The sequence below is a fragment of the Protopterus annectens genome, chromosome 14.part0, assembly GCF_019279795.1.
Source record: "Protopterus annectens isolate FY-2018-M chromosome 14.part0, PAN1.0, whole genome shotgun sequence".
Classification (NCBI taxonomy): Eukaryota; Metazoa; Chordata; order Ceratodontiformes; family Protopteridae; genus Protopterus; species Protopterus annectens.
Window position 1 is genome coordinate 279,931,059 of NC_056748.1, and position 21,961 is coordinate 279,953,019.

At 42.9% G+C, this 21,961-nt stretch overlaps 1 protein-coding gene across 5 annotated transcripts in view; it reads right to left on the reverse strand.

The window, feature by feature from the left end:
* Positions 1-21,961, reverse strand: part of GBF1 (golgi brefeldin A resistant guanine nucleotide exchange factor 1) — a 4,751,435-nt gene that overhangs the window by 43,167 nt on the left and 4,686,307 nt on the right. The window lies entirely within an intron of this gene.

Below are 21,961 nucleotides of genomic sequence, written 5' to 3' on the forward strand. Positions count from 1 at the left end.
ACACAACCGACATGTTGTCCAATTGTATCGCAATCGTCCCTGGAGGAAGAAGGTCCTGAAATGCTTGCAACACCAGAAGCACCGCTCTCATCTCCAGAATGTTGATATGCAGATGAGCCTCATGTACTTGCCATGTGCCGTGGACTGTCCTGCCCAGACAATGCCCCCCCACCCGACCTAGGAGGCATCCGTGGTCACAGTGGCAACGGTTTGGGCAGGCACAAAGGGAGCTCCCATGAACAAGTTGTTGGGGGCTATCCACCAACGAAGGTCATTTGTGCATGATCCTGTCAGCAGAATAGAGTGATTCAGCGGTAGATACTGGAACGACCACTGGGAGAACAGGAGCCATTGAAGGATTCTCATATGCAACCTGGCTAGAGGTATTAACAGAATGGTTGAGGCCATCATTCCAAGAAGTTGAAGAATCCACTTTGCTTTGACCTTCCGAAGTGGGAGAAGTCGCTGAACTTGTGAGATGAGGTTTTGTGCTCTTTCGCTGGGAAGACCAACTGTCATATCCACTGTCTACCTCTGCGCCTATAAAAATCACAGATTATGAGGGCAGTAATGCAGATTTTTCCCAATTTATGGAGATCCCTAGTTGAGCACAAAGCTTGATGGTAGTGTCCCTGTTTTGGAGAAGTAGATGCCTGGTGGGGTGGTCAGGAGCCAGTCGTCCAAATACAGAAACACCTGGAATCCCTGACATCTCAGGTGAGCTGTCACTACTGCCATGCATTTGGTGAACACCCTGGGTGCTGTGGTGAGACCAAAGGGCAGAGCGTGAAACTGATAATAGCTGGTTCCCAGCCGTAAGTGCAGATACCTCCTTGATGTCTTGTCCATTTATATATGGTAGTAGGCGGCTTGGAGATCTAGAGAGCACATCCAATAGTCATTCCCTAACAACGGGAGTATCGACTGCAGTGTTACCATCCGAAACTTGTCCTTTTTCACAGATTTGTTTAATCTGCTGATGTCCAATATTGGCCTCCAGTCTCCGGTTCGTTTTGGGACTAAAAAGAACCTGGAATAAGTTCTGGATCCTATCTGGTCTGCTGGCACGGGCTGGATGACTCTTTTTGAGAGCAACTTGTTGATCTCCACAGTTGCCTGATCCCTGTGATTGGGTGGAACATCTGGGATCTTCCTGGGAACAAACGGTGGAAGGGAAAAGGGTATGATATAGCCTCTGGTAACAACTCTTTGTACCTACTTGTCTTGGGTTATATTTAGCCAGGCTTCTGGATACAAGGAGATGTGACCCCCGACTGGCCCCAGAGAAACGCAGTCGGGCCCAACATCAGGAGTGCTGATAAGGCCGCCCTCGAAAGGAACCACGGCCTTGCTGATATTGCGGACCGCCCCTGCCTCTAGGGCAACACTCTTCTGCCTCTGAAGGAGGATTCACTTTGTGTGTCTGGAAAGGCCCTCTGGGACTTTCTGAGCCACATCTTACCTCCCCTTTGACCTTTGGGGTATGGTCGAGAGGGAACGGCAAAATGGACTCCCATGGCAGAGAGAGTCTTTCCTTCCTGTTCACACCAAGTGAGTGCATCTTTCACCTTGGAACCAAACAAGGAGGAACCATCAAATGGGGCATTGGTGAAGGTGGACTTAAACTGCTCTGCAAAACTACACAAGCGCATCCAGGAGTGGCACCTAAGAGCAACTCCTGAACCCACTGCTCTGCTTGCTCCATCAGCCGCATGAGACATGAGCTGCATGAAGGAGTTAAATATGGAATTTAGGATGGACAACTGAGCAGAGATCCTATCCGGGACTCCCTCAGGACAAGCACCCTGTATGGAATCTCCTTACTCCTTGAGGAGATCCCTCTGCAATCTCTTGAAATGGGTAAGATAGTTCAGGGATCGAAGTGTAAAGGCCACTGAACTAAATATGTGCTTCTCAAATCTGTCCATCTGTCGAGACTCCTTGTTTGGCGGATGTACAGAGGAAGAAGTCTCCGCCAACTCCTCCTTCGTGGCTGCCACCACCACCATGGCATCTACGGGAATGCCCTTAGACAAGAAATCTTTTCCAGGAGGGGCAGACAGGAACTTATTTTGTCTTCTAGGTACTGGCTCCATGGCATCAGGAGTATCCCACACCTTCCGACTAACCAGATCCATTAGCTCGTCGAAAGGTGGAGACACCCAAGAGGCAGAGGGTTGAGACCCGAAGCCTTCAGGTACACAGACTCCTCATCAGAAGGGTTGACAGTGGGCCAGTCGCACCTCTGTTTAAGGATCTCTAGAATGTCCACAAAGGAGACATCATCAGAGGATGACTTAGGGGACCCCTCCGATTCATTGAGGTCAGTGTCTGATGTCAGAGACTCATCATGGGAGTCAATATGCTTCCTCTTGCATAAGGCCTTCTAAGGATACCCCGAAAGAGTGGGGGCCACCCGCCGGTGGCACCTGAGGCTGTGGGTCTCTGCTATCTCCGGAGAGAATAGGGACTGAGACCAAAGTGGGAGCCCTGGGGGGAAGAGTGCTTGTACCACTGACAGGGGCTGTAGATTGTGACAGCACACATCTCATTACCTCAAAAGCGGATCTCTCCAGCTCCGAAGACTGTCCCCACTCTGAAGAGACAAAGGACGGTGCCAGAGCCAGAGCCATCAGCTCAGAGATAAATGCAGGGTCTGAGCTCACCCTGGAGGATGCACCGAGAGGAAGGCTCAGAACCGACGAAGATCGATTCAAACCCTCACCCTCAGTGCAGACAGAAGAGCTTCAGTCCCTGGAGACGACGGATGGAGCCGAACGTGTCGGAGCCGAACTCGGCTCCAATGCAACAGCAAGGGGAGCCGGAACCAAGGGTTCCTCCATTGGTAACAAGCACTCTGGCTCCGAAAAACCAACATGGCTCAGAGGAGGAATCAAGGAAGGAGACAAGACTGGTTCAAGTGGCTCTGGAGCCGACTGGGTCGGAGCCAACAAAAATTTAGGCAGGGCAGATGACTGGAGGAGTCTCAGTACTACCCTCTCCACATCTTCTTCCAAAAGACTCCTGGAAGACCTGGAAGATAAGGTTGGGGATCTCGACCTAGCAGGCACTGATGATTTGACCATCAAAGAGACCTGTAGGGACTCTACAGATCAGCTCCGAGAACAGAGTCAACTATTTGCAAGGATTCAGCAGTCAGCACCGAAGTATCTGTGACCGACTCTGAAACCACAGTGTTCTCCTTTGGCTCCGAAGCACTAGCCGGTGCCGGAGAAGGCCTTTTTGAACCTTTAGATTTTGAGTCAGATCTTGACTTCGAAGACTTAGACGAAGAAGCCGAAGAACCAGACAAAGCTTCCTCGAAGGTTGGCTTCAAAAGACCCCTGAGTATCAGTTTGTTCTTTCTCTCCTGCAACACTCTAGGAGAGAAAGCATGACAGAACAAACATGATTCTTGCAAATGGATGGCTCCCAAACAGTAGACACAGCTACTGTGGTCATCGGTCAAATTTTCTGGGAGCACTTCATACATTTTTTAAACCCAGAGGGTTTGTGCTCCTTGCTATCCTTAGACATTGCAACCCACAAGCTACCAGAGGGAAAGAGAAAGAGAAAAAGAATGACTGAGGACTAGGTCCTCTAACTAAAACGGGCCTAGCCCTACAGATGAATTACACGAGGACTAGGTCCTCTAATTTAAACGGGCCTAGCCTGGTTTAAGACAGAAAACTAGATTTTCCACTAAACAGACAGATTCAGTCACACAGGAAAAAAATTTAAATAAAATACAGTGGAAGCAACACGAGGACTAGGTCCTCTAAGTTAAATGGGCCTAGCCCTGTGAAGAACCGGGTCTTCTAATTCAAACAGACCAAGAAGGCACAACACACACACACACACACACACACACACACACACACACACACACACACACACACACACACACACACACACACACGCGCGCTCAAGGGTAGCAAATTAACAACTGTAAGAATTTAAGACTTTAGCAGGTCCCCGCTAAAGACCACCAGTCAACAATACTTGCTTGACAGGAAAATAATCAATAGGAGCCCCTATTGATTAAAAATGGCAAACTTGCCAAACTAACTCTCTAGACAAGAAAACCGCAACTGCGTCTAACTACTGAAATACAGGAGACTACTAATACTAGTCGCACAAGGCCACAAGGCAATTTAGGTAAATTCTAACTGTAAATAACAGGAAAAAAGCGAAACTGCCAAAACTAACGATTTAGGTAAAGTGCAATTGCGCCTAACTACTGGTACACAGGATACCACTAATAAGGTCACACAAAAACCACAAGAGAATAAAGATAAAGCCCTATAACGTATATATATTCAATAACTATGCAAAAAGATACTAGAATAATGAAAATTGCAAAAACTTAGCCAGAGCCAAGAGAAGCACATCTGAACTCGTCGACGCGGCAAACGAGATCTGGGGATTGCACTGGTGCACCATGGGAAACCTGCTTAGCCACGAGCCAACCGTCTTCAAGTTTGAAAATCGGCCGAGTCAGAGATGAGGATTGGCTCTGAACCCATATGTAAAAATGAAGGTGAGACTGGACTACCTAACATATACAGTTTCTGTCTTTTCAACAGGCCATCTAGATATCATGTGGCATTAGAAGTGAAGAAAGTCTTAAAGATATGAAGAAATATATCAATAGAGGTGATTAAATGCATTTATTTTCAAGAGTTTTTTGTTTTTTGAAAGTAAAGTATAATTTTCCATGAAAATATACTTCACTACAACTTCCCAAAATTCTTTTCCACGGAAGGAATTTTGGTAGAAAACTGTAAGCTTTTTATTCCAGAAGTATGATTTAATCTTCAATGTTACTGGATTAGCTGAACCTTTACCTTCATTGAAGAGAGGGAAAATAAAACAGTAGCATTCAGAAGTTCAAGAATTCTGAGTAGGGATATAAGCATTTTGAAGTTCAAGAAATAGTTAGTTTCTTTACAATAGCAGAAAATTCTAAACCGACTGCAGATGGCTGTTACTAATCTAAATAACAGAGCCAAAGAAAGTGAAGCTGGTGAGTTGCATGACACAAAGTAAGAACATAATCTGAGATGTAAGAAATGATGAAACAAAGGGTAGGCCACTTAGACAGACAGACATGACCTTATCAAAGATGGGGTTATGTATGGAACAGATGAAACTATTAGTACAGAAAAACAACTAAATAAGAAAATGTTCTGTATAATAAAACGTGAGGCAAATAGATAAAAGTGAAAAAGAAAAGATGTGAAGACAGATAAGACTAGGAAATTAACTGTACAAAAAAACAAAAAAACATGCAATATTAATTCAAGCCTTATACTCGACCGCGGTTAGGACATGAAGACTCCAAACAGATGGCTGGAGTGCCTTCTGTGTGGAGTCTGCATGCCCTCCACACAGTCAGTGGCCTCCAAAAGACATGCGTGAATGGCCGTGCCTTCGCTGAAGGTTGGGCGTCGGGCTGGCAACTCGGCACCATAAAACATCTGCTGCCAATCATTAGCGGACCGGAGTTCTGCTGTGGCGACCCCTAACCAGAAAAAGCCGAAAAGAAAGACAGAAGATATGGCTATGAACAATATAGAAAATGATTATTCTGCATGGAATCAATTCTGCAGAACTTGTGCTAAAAAGAACACTTAATAAAATGCAAATAAACAAATGTATGCATTCAAAATAATTTGCATGTTGTTGAAAACATATAAAAACAATCTTTGTGCTGGTATTAAAACGAAAACAGTAAAAGTTTGAAAAATGCATCAGAAAAGTGGAAAAGGGTATACAAGTCAGAACTAGAAAGAACTGCTGCGAATTAATAGAATGTTGGATTTAAACAATATGCAGGTGCAGAAAAGAATGTTTTATCTGAAAATATTTTTAAAGCTTTGAGGCTAGATGGCTGTGAAAAAAAAGCCATGTGCACACTATTAAGATATTCTGGCAATGACCCAGAACAATGACTGATGACAAACATTAAAATTGCAAAAATTACTTTTCAAATCAAAGCAAAAGAATAAGTTCTCCTAATACTGGGAGTAATAATGCTAAAAAAATTTACAATGTAAAAAAGCAAGCTGTATATTATTTATTTATTTATTTGCAGTTGGTTTACCAGGATGGTCCATTGGGCCAAAAGAACCCGTTTTCAATGGAGTCCTGGGGAGAAAAGCTCCAGGAAACAAACAAAACTAGGTACAATCAATAGAATGATAATAAAAAATAAAATTGTAAAAAAAAACACACATTAAATTCAAAATTCAGGACATATTCAAACAGTACAATCTAGTGAAAGTGATGCTACTATACACATACAGAGTAGTTATTTTATAAGGAGCATACGCTTTATAAGGTACAGTCAGGTAACATGAGTGGAAAATAAGAAGCAAATACCATATATTTATGAGGGATGGGAGCAAGAGCATTCCCCACTGGGACCTTAGATACATATGTAGAGATTTTTTGAACATGTAGTGATTGGGAGTGCTGCGAATGGATGGTGGGAGTGAGTTCCAGAGACGGGCAAGGTTAAATGATAGTAAGTTTTTACCTGGGGGACGATTAGGTTTATGTACTTCTAGTAGGTTTTGATTATTTGACCTTAATACTCTATCTGGTAGGTGCATTTTGAAGGCAGAAGACAGGGAGGGACAGAGAGATGGATTGAGAATGAGCTTGTGAGCTAAGGTTAGCTGAGTATAGTTGAGTTGATTAGGAAGTTCAAGCCAATTTAATTTTTGGAGAGAGGAACAGTGGTGAGTGGAGGACCTATGACCGTTTGCGAACTTAGCGATTTTGTTGTAGCAAGAGAAAAGTTATTTTTTTAGAGAGGACTGAAGATTGGTTAGCAGAGGGGCTCCGTAGAGAAGGGAGGGGATAAGAAAGGAAGAAGAGAGAGTGATTTTAGAGGGACTTGTAAGGTACTGATTCTGGCGATAGAGCATGCCTATTTTTTGATGGGTTTTTTTGATATTTAGTTGTAGATGTGAGTTGAAATTAAGCTGGTTGTCAATTTGGACACCAAGTAACTTGGTTTCAGACACCAGTTCCGGGGATGAATTATTTTCACTAGTAATTGAGAATGTATTGAAATTGAAGGGAGTATTTTTTGAAGGGGTAAATACCATTAGTTTAGTTTTGGAGGCATTAAGAGCCAGGTGGTTTATTTTCATCCAATGTTCAGTAATTGAGAAAGCTTCTTGAGTAAGCTTTTGGAGCATAGAGGGAGATGTGGCAGAGAAGATAATGGTAGAATCATCTGCATATTGGATGATGCTAGAGAATGGAATGGCTTTGTGGAAATCATTTATAAATATATTGAAGAGAAGGGGACCGAGAATGGAGCCTTGAGGAACTCCGGTGGGGGTACTAAGAAAAGAGGAAGTGGCCTTTTTCCATTTTACAGCTTGGAATCTATTTGATAAATAGCTGGAGAACCAGTTCACGGAGGAGGGGGAGAGATTCAGTTTTGAAAGTTTAGTTAAGAGCAGGCTGTGTGAGATAGTGTCGAAGGCCTTAGAGAGGTCAAGTAGTAGGGTGGAGACAATTTGGCCAGAGTCACGTGCTTTATTGACAATCTCAAGATAGGAGAGGAGGGCTGTCATAGTGCTATGATTGGGCCTAAAACCGTGTTGAGTGGGGGTTAGAAGGTTGTTATCTAAGAGATGAGGTAAGAGTTGAAGTTGGACACACTTTTCTAGGAGTTTAGAAATGGGGGACAGGATAGCAATGGGTCGGAAGTTGTTGATGTTACAGTTATTACCACCTTTGTGCAGAGGAATGATGAAAGCTTGTTTCCAGAGTTGGGGCACTGTACATTCATGGATGGAACGGTTGATTAGTATGCTTAAAGGATAGGCAATTGCTTCAGCAGCTATACTAAGAAAGTGAGAGGGAATATTATCAGGTGCATTAGTACATGGCTTCAGTTTCTGAAGGAGTTTTTTTTATAGTAGAAGTGGGTCTAGGTTTTAGTGAGAATAAAACTGAGTGGGGAGAGAGAGAAGTAGAGGATGGTAAGGAAGAGGTTTAAGTTGGGGTAGGAAGAGAGGTGGAGGATAGATAGTAAGTGGATGGGAGTGAGGAAGGAGTGGTAGTGTAGGGTGGAATGTTAGTAGGGGAGGGTGGGGGTATTTTAGGTGGTGTGGTGGGGCTGAAGAATGAGGAAGTTAGTTTGCTAATAGATTCAATGAAAAAGGAGTTGAATTGAGTAGCTAGGTCTAAATCTGGGGCATTTGGGTCTGGGATAGGGGTGTGTGGTTTACTGGGATTGAGGAGGGTAGAAATTCCTTTCCAAAATTTTTGAGGATTTGTTTTATTATTGTTTTGGAGTGTAAAGAAGTATTTTTGTTTATCAGAGATGATAGACTTTTTTACTTTATTTCGAAGAGTTTTGTACTCAATATGATGTTCGGGGGTCTTGTTTTTCTGATGTAGTCTCCAGGCTTTATCTCTAAGGCGCATGGTTGACAGTGTGTTTTTGGTAAGCCAGGGGACAGAATTAGCTTTTATTCTCTTTGTCCTCAGAGGGGCTTGGGCGTCTAATATTTCTAGGAATATTGAGTTAAAGTGAGCAACTGCGTCTTCTAAGGATAGTGTTCTTAGGTTGTTCCAGTTAACTGCTTTTAGGGAATTTAAAAAGGTTGTTGGGTTGAAGTTTTTGTGGTTACGGGTAGTAATATAATTGTGGGTGCGGTATAAGGTACTGGGGAGTCGGTAGGTGAAAGTGGGCATGTGATCGCTTAAAGGATCGGAAAGAGTACCACTGTCTGAGAAATAGTGGGGGTGTGACACTAGAATCCATTCTAGAATACAGCCACAAGAGCTGTTTTTAGATGGGTGTGTAACAGTGTTGATTAGTTGGAAAAAGTTATATAGGTTGATGTTAAGGGGGGTAGTTGGTGACTGGATGGAGGCCCAATTAATATTTACATCTCCTAGGATTATGGTTTCATTGTTGATGTTGTTAGAGAGCCAGGAGAGGATATCTTCAAGTGTGGAGATATTGTCTCCTGGGGGAATGTAGAGGGATGCTAGACATATGTGTTTATGCTTATTAACTTGTAGGAGAGTTAGAAGTAATTTGGCGTTGTTAAATTGTGGAACAGGTTTGTTATAAGGAGTAATTAGTAAAGCAGATGAAAATAGGAGAGCTACTCCGCCTCCTTTTTGTGGGTCCTGTCTTTTCTGAAGATAGAGTAGTTAGCTGGAACTATTTCAGAGTCTTTTATAGAGGGTTTTAGCCATGTTTCTGAGATAGATAGGATGTCAGGTTTGTTGTGCATGAGCCAGGCGTGGAGGGTTGTGACTTTGTTGACTATGCTTTGGAAGTTTAAAGAAGTGAGTAATATAGGCTTGTGTGTGGAGGTAGAGGGGCCTGGGTTGGGATGGATATCACCTGATAAAAGAGTGGTAATCAGATGAGCAATTGGATTAGTGAGGTAATTTAGCAGTTTGATAAAAGGATTGGGATTTATTGTGATAGTAAAGGGGTTCATATTTGCTATGGTAGTGGAGATTTTTTGAGAGCTGAATAGTTTGTATGAGAAGGATAGGGGATGATTTATAGGGTATAGATGGGGAGAAATAGATGAGTGTGAATGAGTGAGAGGGGAGTTAAGATGGTTAGTTATGTGATAGAATTGTGTATGGTAGGAGGTACAGGGTTGGGTGAGGTAGTGAAGATACGAAAGTTTACGAAGTAGTAGAAGTAAAATTGAGATGGATGAAGGTTTGAAGAGCATGTTGATTAAGGTTGCTTGGTAGTGTTGTGTTGTAAATTATTCAGTATAAGTTTATAAGGAGTGTTATACAAGATTACAATGGTGGAAGTTTGAAGGATAGTGTGGAGTAATGAGTAGGTAGGGTGAAGGGGTGTGGTTGCTGGAGTAGGCGTTGGTAGAGGGAAGAGGATCAATTATCATTATTAAGAGTCATACAGTCACAGAGAACTCCGACATTATGCAGAAGCACAACAATCATATCTTAAATGAGTGGTGACTTTAAGTCCTATGAAGATTAGCAGATAAATGTCATATATACAAAGCCTGATGCCATGACACCGATGTTTGTCCCAAGTAAAGTACCAGTAGCTCTTGGAAATAAAGCAGAAATAGAAAATGGAAAGTTCAGGGGTCATTACGAAGCAGTCAGCACCAACAAAAAGGGTAAATAGTACAGTGTCTGTTGTAAAACAAGACAAGATCTGCACTAGTATTAAACCGAAAGCTTTTAACAAAATGACTTAGAGATAGAATAGTTGTGTAAGAACTTGACCATAGATGTCCTATTCCATGTTGCAGTATTCTTCACTTTAGGGAGTTGCTGCCTGCAGCACCGGACATCCGGCCAGTATACCAAAGTCTTAAATACAGGGGTACATGTGACGTTGCATGTCAGAGCCATAAACTGACACAGGCTATAACTGTGATGTCTGCATGTACCCAAATCAGAACTGGCTGCCACATAAAGATAGTCCTCAGGAATAAGAATAGTAAAAGGTAATAAAAACCCTTCCCAGACAAAAGGTCAGTAGTCAGGGGAAGGACCCAGTTTATAATATGGGCAAGAGAGGGGATAGTTGGGTGGGATTGAATACTGCAGCATGGAAGAGAAGGAAATCTATGGCTATGGTAAGTTCTTACACAACTATTCTATGCCCTTCTATTCTCATGTTGTAGTATTCTTCACTTTAGGGAGAGTACCAAAGCTCTCTAAGTAGTGGTGTGGTTGGCCAGGGGTGGGAGTAGAGTCTATGAGACCCTGCAAAATAGACCTAGCAAACCCTGCTCTAGCCCTGTAGATGGAATCCAATTTGTAATGCTCGGTGAAGATATGTACGGAGGACCAGGTTGCTGCCTCCAGAAGAGACGAGTAATTAATGCCTTTGAAAAAGGCTGCTGAAGAGGAAACAGCTCTGGTGGAATGGGCTTTGACAGATGAGTTCAACTGTTTCCCATGATAGGAGTAGCAAAAGACAATAGCCTTAGAAATCCAAGAGGTGATTGTATGTTTAGACACAGCCTTTCCTAGAGCCCTGGATGAAAGCAGACAAAAAGCTGATCAGACTGTCTGAGGGATTTGGTCTTGTCTAAGTAGAACCTCAATTGTCTATGAACACCCAAAGAATGAAATGTTCTTTCTGAGGAGTTCTGTGGCTAAGGGTAGAAGACAGGCAAGTTAATGGTCTGATATAGATAATCTCATTAACTACTTTTGGCATGAAGGAGAGGTTAGTCCTTAGGGAAACCCTATCTTTATGGAAGACAATATAGGGAGGTGAGGCCATAAGGGCTTGTATCTCGGATACCCTCCTGGCAGAAGTGAGAGCCACTAACAAGACTGTTTTCTAAGTACAAAACTTGAGATTGGAAGAATGGGCTGGCTCAAAGGGAACTAATGTAAGTTTTTCCAGCACAAAGTTAAGGTCCCAGGGTGGGGGAATGGGCTTATGAGGAGGCCTGATATGGAGGACCCTTTTCAGAAACTGCTTGACATCTAGCCTGGAAGGCCAGGGGAAGGCAAGCAGAGATGGCAGAAAGGTGTACTTTTACTGAAGAATAAGTCAACCCTGAATGCAGCAATTCACAAAGGTAGGAAAGTACCAGTGGAACAGAAGCTTTAGATGGGTCGTGTTTACTCTTATTGCACCAACTGGAGAATCTTTTCCATTTAAATAAATAATTTCTCCTAGTACTTGGTTTTCTGGCCTCCTGCAGAACACTGAGTACGTCCTCTGAATATAGGTGCCTGAAGGCGATCAAAACTCTATCACCCACACAGTCAGATGAGAGGGTGGGAATGAATAAGGGACCCCTTGTCTTGTGAGAGTAGGTATTAGCGGTGAGGTAACCTGTGGTGATTACCCTGAGCTAGATGAAAAAGTAGGGGAAACCAATGCTGTCTTGGCCATAAGAGAGTCACCAATAGGATTTTTGGTTTGTCCTTCTGTATTTTCAGGAGGATGTTGTGAATCAATGGAAATGGGGGAAGGCATAAAGGAAGATAACCTCCCATGAGAATGAGAAGGCATTCACCTTCCAGGCTTGTGGATGGAGAAGCTTTGTGCAAAACAGGGGCATCTGTCTGTTCTGGGAGGAGGCAAACAGATCTGCCTGGGGAATACCCAACCTGTAAATTAAATCCAGAAACACCTCCCTGTGAAGCATCCATTCGTGCGAGTGTGTTAAGGTCCTCCTCAGGGTGTCTGCCATCATGTTGTCTTCTCACAGGATGTAGACTTCTTTCTGGAATGGACCATTCCCCCTGCACCTTGTGCCAAATGTTGGTACTGTGAAGGACAGCTCCCTAACATGGGTATGATGCATCTGTGCAAAGATGCTGTTTGGGTGGAGGAATCTTTAAGTGCACCCCTTGACTGAGGGTGATTGCAGATATATACCAGCTGAGTTCCTTTTTTAAACAGGGAAGAAGAGGAAGATTCGCTTTCAAGAATTTTTCAATACCCACTGAACCTTCCTCATGTGCATCCTGGCTAGGGGGAGCATGGGGATCAATGACCCCATGAATTCCAGGATTCTCAGAAATTCTCTGGCTGACATGGATGGTAGTGGTAGAAGGGACTGGAAGATTTGTGTGAGAACTTCCACTTTCTGGCTAGGGACAAAGACTGACATGAAGTCTGTTCTTATGTTGCACCCCAGGAAAACAAGGTCTTGTAATGGGGTAATTTGGGACTTTAAATGATTGACAGTGAACCCTAGATTGTGTAGAATCCTGCAAACCCAGTTCAGATGTTGAGACAGGGTGAGAGGATCCTGGTGAAGGATCAATAGATTGTCTAAGTAAGGGTAGAGTTGTATGCCCTGTAGTCTGCAGTGTGCAATGACTGGAATTAAAAATGTGAGGAACCCACAGAAAAACTAAGAAATTTCCTGAAAATGGGGTGAATAGGGATGCGAAGGTATGCATCCTTCAGATCCAGGGAGGCCATGAAGGCTTGTGGAGGAATGAGAGGGAGAAGATGCTGTAATGTTTGAAGGTTGGTACCTTGAGGAAGAGGTTGAGGAAGGATAGGTCGAGTATTGGTCTCCAAGGACCATCCTTTCTTGGAACCAAAAATATCCTGGAACCTCCTGATTATTTGGTCTTCGGGTACTACTTCTATAGTACCCTGAGAGAGACGTTGTGTCAGATGGAGGGGAAAAGTGAAAGCTGACTGGTGGAAGGTTGTGGAACCCCCTGGAAGGGTGGAGATTCCCACCAAGTCATAAAACATCCTCTCTTGAGGATGCAGAGTACCCACTTGTCTGTGGTAATTTTCTGACAGGAGGGTAGGGATAGGGTTAGGCATAGGGAGAGGGGGGCAGAAGGCAAGGGTTGCTCCATCTGCAGGAGTTCAAAATATCTTTTCTTAGTCTAAGAGGCACTGAGTAAAAAGTCAGACAGGAAAAACAATTGGTTAAAAAAAAACACAAAAAGAAAAATCAAGCAAAGCTAGACTTTCCATACCTTAAACCTCTTGTATCAGAGGCAACATGGGATATATGCAAATTACCCTTTAAGGCTATCAGGTGTTTCAGCTAAAAGGCAATTCTGAATGTCTATGACTTTTTCTTTTACTTTTAAGTCTATTTATGGACAACGTCAGGCCAATAAATCCAAACCCTTCTAGGTGTGGACATGCATGCTTCTGCCTTCTTATGGCATAATCAGCACAGCATAAGAGAAATGTTTGACTTTTGGAAACACAGGGGTGTCGTACCCAACTGATATCCATAAACATTAGGGTGTCTACAAAATATCCCAACTAACAAACTAAAACAATGAGTAAATAATAAAAAGGTAATTTGCATATATCCCATGTTGCCTTCGATACAAGAGGTTTAAGGTATCACACAGTGAAAAGTCTAGTTTTGCTAGATTTTTCTTTTTGTGTTTTTTTAGTCTCAGAGGCCTCCAACTTAAAATGCTGTCTAAGTACGGAAATACTGTCCTCAAAGGAGAAATCTTCTCCAAGGGAGTCAGGAGTAAGGATCTGTTCTTCCTCAGAGTTAGCAAAATCCTTACGGGATTCAATCTGGGAGCAGCATGTCAGGGATCCATCTGAGGAGAAGTCTTCCTCAGATTCTACCTGTGAAGCAAGTGATTGGCTTGATTGGGGAATCTGGGTCTGGAGTACTTGAAGGGTCATGAATAAGGACTGAGAAAATGTCTCCCAAGCTGGAGTAGGATCTTGGGCCTTGTTTTTTCCTTTTGTTTCCTTAAAGGAGTAGAAGGAGCAGGTACAGAAGTGGGTCTGGATGCTGATGTAGGAATGTATGGTAAGGCAGTAGAAGGCCCCTCTGATGCCATAAGCTGTGGTTCCCCCTCACCATCAGGAGATGATGGTTGTAAAGCCTCAGCGGATGTACTCTAAATACCCTCTGCACCGGCTTCCATTTCGGTTCCCGGTAACAGGGCGGTATCCAAAGTCTAGAGAGATCCTGGGCTAACACCTACCTCGAGCACCTCACCGGATTCCTGAGGCACAGCTAGGAAGTTGGGCCTAACTTTTTTAGGCCTTCTTCCTAGGCTGCTCGTCGGAAGTTCCCACTCCACCTTCCATCCCGGATGCCAAGCGACGAAGCCACTGATTCTCTAAATAGAGGTTTAGAGCAGACAAACGGCTTCTCGGGATTTTGGGGACAAAAGATTGGCAAATCTCATAAGATTTGTAGCTGTAAGCTGCCACTAAGCAGAATAAACACATTGTGCATATCCTTGTGTGGAATTTGTCTTCCACAAGCGTACTTTCCCTTTCTAGATGACATGCGTCAGAAACAGATAAGAAATAAGCAAAAAACCCACAAGGATACTTATCTGAATGCGGACAGTCTGAAACGGTCATCGAGAATGGATGGCCAAAATCAAACAAATGCTGGATAACTGGAGTTGGCGATCGAAGTCTAAAACGCACTGCAGCAGAAACGTTCAGATTTGGTGCAGACATCACAGATATAGCCAGCATCAGTTTACGGCTCTGACATGCAACGTCACATATACCCCTGTATTCAAAACTTTGGTATACTGACCAGATGTACGGTGCTGTAGGCAGCAACTCCCTAAAGTGAAGAATACTGCAACAAGACAATACATCAAGCATTACCTATAGCTTACAGTTAAAGATGCAGCCTCACTAATGTCAAATTTTAAGCAATAGATGTAATCCAATTTTTCTGGTACATAACGATAGATGAAGAAAGCCTGAAACTCTGCACATTGTTAAGAAGGTACATATCTGCCTAGACTTCCTTTTAGCAGCACCAAAGAGTTGTTGAAAAGGGAATTGAAGGCTTGGAATGTCTTACAAACATAACCAATGATCTGATAGTGTGGGGTCAGACACAAAGTGCATGACAATATTAGTGCAACTGCTAAACAGATTAAGATAGCATATTTTCAAGTCAAATAAAAACAAATATGAAACAAGCTTGACATAAAATACATGGGTTATCTTCTAAAGAGAGAGGGTCTGAAACAAGAAATAGAAAAAAAAACAGTTGAGTCTTGTTTAAATAAGAATGTTGGTATGTAGATCCTCCTTGGTTCTCTGGTAATTTGCTTTTTAACTCTTGGACTCACTTTGAATGACAGTGTTTTTTCTCTTGTTACCAGAACTTTTAAAACTTTGTAACACTGCAGTCAAAATAAACACTGCTAGTTATGGAAAACTGTAATAAATTCAAAATGAAAACTGAAGAAGTCTTCAAGAAAAATCTTGATGATTGGATGGGAGATAGGAAATTCACCACAGAGATCACTTCTGTGGCTCTGCTCGACAGGGGCACAGGAAAATAATTTTCTTGGGTGGCAAAAGCCAGGGTACCTTTTTGGTTAGGCTTACATAGGCCCTAGGGCCAATAGCCTAATACCTACCTATGAACCTATAAATACCAAGACCAGTATGTATGCAGACAATACCAATGTTTCTAGAAATGATGTAGTATCCTCCAAAGTTTATATCCAAGATGTTTGAAAATTATGCTTCTAGGAATGATATCAATGTAAGCTAAAACCAAAGTATGGAATTAGCAGAAAAAGAGTTGTGAAATGCTCAAAAACTAGATGGAAATGCGCAAATACTGTGATGTGAATAGCCATGCTGTGTTGTAAGTGGATGTCACTTACGCTACAGAACATGATCTCAAACTGGAAATACACACCAGCCAAGGAGCTATACATATAAATAATGTTGAGTATGGCATATTTACTAAAATATGAAGAGGTGCCGGAAGAAAAAAAGTACAACTGCATAAATACACTTGCCATAACAGCAAATGTTCAAAGTAGGATCACTGTAGCAGTACTAATGTGATGTATGGGAAACAGCTCCAGGTGACACCTGGACAAATGCAGCTCAGTAGTCATTGCAGCCTGGACTGGACACTCCCCATTTCTAAGACATAAGTCTACATCTCAGCCTTCATTTCAGTTATTTATTTTTTTTGTCAATGAGGGAAGGAGATACACCCAAGTGAAAGGAAGAGCTCCCATTCATTACAGTATTACTGCTTTTGAATATACAAAACCAAAGAAAAATAAATGTGGTGGAGAGCTCCCCTCATCTCTTTGCACATCTCAGGCCCAGTCTGACAAGGTAAGGTGAAAAACTCCCTCTTGCGTTCTCCTACTGAGCAACTGGAGAATGACAAGGCATAACAGAAAAAGGAGGTGGGAGACAATACTGCAGTAGAAATCCTACTCAAATATCTACTGTTATGGTGAGTGTTCTTACAAAACAGTATTTTGTTCTTTGATTGGATCATTGTTGCAACAGTACTCATGATATATGGGAAAATTCTGAAAACAATACACATTTTGGTAGGTGGGAGCCTAATGAAGGCTCTGCAGGATGGTAGTGTCAAATCATGCTATTCTCCTCGACTGAATGATCGGGTTTTAATCTTTGGAATGGAAAATATTAGAATAGAAGAACAAATGACTGCCTGAGAAACTCTCTGGGCAGACACATTCCCAAAAAGGCTGCCAAAACCCCCCTAAATGGCCCATCTCAATACTGGAAGATTGCCAAATTCCAGTAACAGCCACACAGGTACAAAATGCACTCTCTAAAGCCAAGAATACAGCATCCATGGGACCAGATGACATCCCGGGCTGTGTACTACATGAACTACAATATGAACTGGCACCTCACCTAAGTGTCATGTTTAATCATAGCCTCACCTCAGGTTTCATGCCCACTGAGTGGCGCAGAGCTACAGTTATCCCAATCCACAAGGGGGGATCCACCTTGGATCCCGGAAACTACCGTCTCATCAGTCTGACAAGCCTTATCTGCAAGGCCATGGAGCGTATTATCATGGAACTTATAAACAAAGACATTGGCAACCTTCAGACACTGGACCCCACCCAGTTTGGGTTTGTGAAGGGCCGATCTTGTCTCCTGAACCTGATTGACTTCTTTGAATTAGTCTCCAGAGCCATGGACAAGGGTAAGGTGGTCCACACAGCCTATCTAGACCTTGCCAAGGCCTTTGACACCATCCCCCACTCTGGAATCATAGATAAACTTACTAAGTTGGGCATTAATCCCTATGTCACCCAATGGGTTGCTAAATGGCTTACTGATAGAACCCACACTGTAAAAGTAGCCGACTCCAAATCCAGCTCCAGACAAGTGACAAGTGGAGTACCTCAGGGTTCAGTCCTGGGGCCGCTCTTGTTTGGCATCTACTTCTCTGAAGTACAGGTCAACACTAAGGGACTCTGGCTAACAAAGTTTGCAGATGACTGCAAACTAGGAGCCATTATTGAATCCCCAAATGATGTGGATACTCTACAAAAGGGCCTTACAGAAACAGAAGCTTGGTGCCAGAGCCATGGGCTCAAGCTCAATGCCAAGAAATGTATTGTTATCCCCTTTGGGAAAAAACATGTATCCATGAATTACCATATAGGTGGCAGTACACTAAACACAGAAAGTGTGATAAGAGACTTAGGGACACAGGTGGACAGTGGTCTCACCTTCGTCAGGAAATCCTTCTATGTGGCACACCTCATCACGAAGGGCTTTTCATCCAGAAAAAAGGAGGTCATTGTCCCACTGTACTCATCCCTCATTAGACCCATTATAGAATACAACGCCCCATTTGGTATGTACCTCTCAAGACATCTGCAACAACTGGAAAGGACTCAGAAATACCTTACTAAAAGAATCACAGGCCTAAAGCAGATGCCCTACACTGACCGCCTTAAAAAACTCCAGCTATACTCTGTCGCATATTGTCTACTCAGAGGCGATCTCTGCTTAACATACAAGGCCATGTTAAACCCAGAGCTGTTGGACATGCTACACTTAAAGAAATCTCAATCCCTCAGAGCTACACGCTCCAGGGATCTAAACCTTGTCATCATAATAAACAAAACATGCTGGAGGGATAGGTTCCTGACCCAGAGACTCCCCAGACTCTGGAATAGATTGCCCATACATGTCAAGCAGAGTGCCTCTTTGGACCTCTTCAAGAGGAACCTTGACAATTGGATGGGAGAAAGGAAATTCACCCCAGGGATCATGTCAGTGGCCCTGCTAGACAGGGGTTCAGGAAAGTAAATAATGTGGGAAGAAATAGCCAGGGAATTGTTATGGCTAGGCTTGTATAGGCCCTAGGGCTGATAGCCTAGTACCAACCTATGAACCAATGTGGCAGCAGCTCTTGTACAGAGTGCATTAACAGAATGAATAAGAGATCAGGCTCTTAGGCTTGCTTTGATAAGCAGTGTATAAGCCTGGTGAGTTCTGTTCTGCAAAGGTGCTGAAACGCTTAAGTCTTGGGTTTGTGCATGCATGGAAGAACACATGCACCTACCAAGGACAGTGATTTAGGCACTGATAAGGGTGCCATGATGTGGGGGAAGGACATTTGGGTACACTCCGCAGTAGCAGTATGACACTGTACCAGTGTCTTCTAATCTCCTTAGACACCCCAGATAAGGGTCAAGTTGAGCCTGGGAGAGGTGAAGGCAGGTATGACAGACTGGAGGAATTAATGAAGGAGCAGTTGATGGTCAGCTGCAGGGAAGAAATAAAATAAAATGTTTTGGGGCAACTGGTGCTACTGAACTGAATGGATCCAAGATCAACCTCTCTAAAACAAAGTTCAGTTCTCAAGGTGGTGGGTCAGCTGCCATAGGTGCAGCAGAGATGCAGAAACCCTTTAAAAACTTGTTTTATGACCAAAGTCTTGACAGTGATGGAGTTCGAAGTCCTGTTGAAATGGCTGAAACATACTTTACAAAAAGAGTATGAAAGTCCCACTGCAACCATATGTAACTGATAAGACAATATCAAGGGAAAAACCTACTAAACTTGGGTTCTGTAATTTCTGCACCAAAAGGGGAATCTCTTCCACTTATCCAGCTATGACATCTTTGTTAGGTCTCTTGAAGACCTTCATAATGTTAAGCATGCCCTCTGAAAGAAAAGTGGTAAGTGATGGAGAAATCATACTGCAAACCTAATGTCCTAAAGGTTTGAGTGCACGAGGTCTCCTAATTTCTGGGTAACCATGTCTACCAACAGAGGCAGGGTCTAGGGATGCTCTCACCTTAAATGCAACAGAAGTGAATTACACTGTGATCTCAGCTAGTGTAATCATTTTGGCCTTCCTATCTTTGTCTTCTGTAGAACTCTGGGCAACAGAATAGACAGGGTGAATGCAAAGAGAGAAATTGCTCCATGGGAAGGAACAGGCATTTAACTTCAATGTTTTCCATTATGAAAGTCACATTCAGAACTCGGCTTAATACTTTTTCTGCAGATGCAAAATTAATCTCTGGCACCTCCCATCTCACCATTAGATTGCTTTGTTTTCAGAGATCATTTGAGTTTGCTGAGCATCAGTCTACTGAGGATATTTACCTTGCAGGGAATGTATAAAGCCCCAATACTCTAGTCTAACTACAAATCTAAGTCTCAAGCATGCCTGTCAAGTCTGCAGATGGCTGTACGAGTACTCCCCCCCCATTTATGTATCACATGACCATAGTGCTGTCTATGATGAGATGCAGAACTCCTGGTTGTCAAATCTGTCTGAATACCGTCTGACATCTCATTGATAATAATATGCTGCTGCTTCTGTTTCTGCCACAGAGACTGCACCCTGACACTGCATGAGTATGTCCCTTAACCAAGGCCCGTCACATATGTAGTCAATGAAGGACTGTGACAGAGGATTTGAAACCCACCAGGCAAATTCTTGTGTGTGTGCCAGGAAGTTCCTTTTCCAGGGGACTGAGTGAGGCAGTCATCAAGGTATGTATAACTGTAAAGACCTTTGGTCCTACAAAATGCCATCACTGGATCTAGACATCTTGTGAACACCTTTGGAGCAGCAGACAACCTAAAGGGTAAGGCAGTGAACTAGAAGTGGTCATTTGAGGAATCTTCTGTGCTCTTAACATACTGGTACATGCAGGCAGGCATTTGAGGTCTAGGATGGCAATATGGGCTTTGGGTGCTAGCAAGAAAAAAAAGGACTGCAGAGTCAGTATTTTAAACTTTGGTATCTTAGGCAAAAAAATTCAGTCTTGAAAAGTACAAAACAGTCCTCTATAGCTTGTGTTTCTCGGGATCAAGAACAGTCATGAATAAAAGCCCTTTCTTAATTGTTCTGATGGTGCACCCTAGGTCAGCACAGCAAGGAAGATGGTCAAGGCCAACTTCACATGTAGCAGTCCCAAGAAAGACAGAAAGCTCTTCAGTCTTGTTCTGTCCCCTGAGATGATGATGATGATAACCAAAACACATTTGTCTAAAGCAGTCTGCACCCATTTCTCTTTGAAACAGATCCACTTTTCTCCCACAAAATAGGTGAGTGGAATGGTTGTGGTGGGGAAGGTAAGGTTTATATACTCAAGACTTGACTGCAAGGGCTTGTAAAGGTGTTGCCAGCAAACCACCTCATCTTACCTGCTGATTGCCTTGCCAACTGTAGTTCTCAAAGGCTCACATCTGCTTGCCTTGTTGACCCTTAGTCTAATGGCAGCAGGAGAGCCAGGGTTCAGAAGGGTAACCTACTATATCTGGAGAACCAATTGTTACTGGACTATCTCCTAAGATTGCCCCTTTATCCTGAATTTCTTTTTAATTTTCTGAGAAACGAGCCTAAAAATGGATATCGATGTCCAAGCGTACCTTATGTAGCTGCCTTTTGATAGCCTCCAGAAGGCCCTGGATTTTTAACATGCATATCACATGATCATGGATTTCATAGCGGTTACCCTACATGCAGCTGTCTACTGCATTATACCTGCATTTAATAACCTGCTTGCCCATTTTCTGAACTGTCTCTGCCAAAGAAAACTGAATTTCAGTGTTGTGTCACTGCTCTGCAGGGTAATTTACTCAATTTATTTCAAAATTTCACTGTAATACTTTGCTATGCGAGTCTGGGAATTAATAGCCATGAAAGTCAGGATGGCAAAAGTATATTACTTTTCCCCCCAAACCTATCAAATACCAAACTCCTTCATTTGGAAGGGTTAATGGGTAATTACAAGGCAATCAATCTTCAGACTATTGAAAGTTTAGCCACTAACCAATCAATTCTCTCTAGCCTCAAGGAAAGCAATACAAGACAGACTGGGGTAGAATGTTAAGCTGTTTATCCCATTATCTAGGTTTACCTTGAATGTGCTTTGGGTGCTACTCTGCTTGACATGTAGTGGAAGTTTGTTCCAGAGGTGGGGTATTCTTTAGGATATGAAGGAAATGAGGCCTGGAGTTAATATGGGAATGCTGGCCACATCCAGGGAAACAATGGCTGAATTTGCTATCAGATTTTTGTAAAAGTACTTGGCTGCCTCTCAAACCTTAACTTTTATCGTGCTGGTGAATGTCCGGCTGCACAGAAACAGCCACAGAGGCACCTTCAAATGCCCAAAATACTGGAGGTTTTATAGATCCAAATAACTCTACTACTTTTCTGATACTTCATGAAACACCTATTTA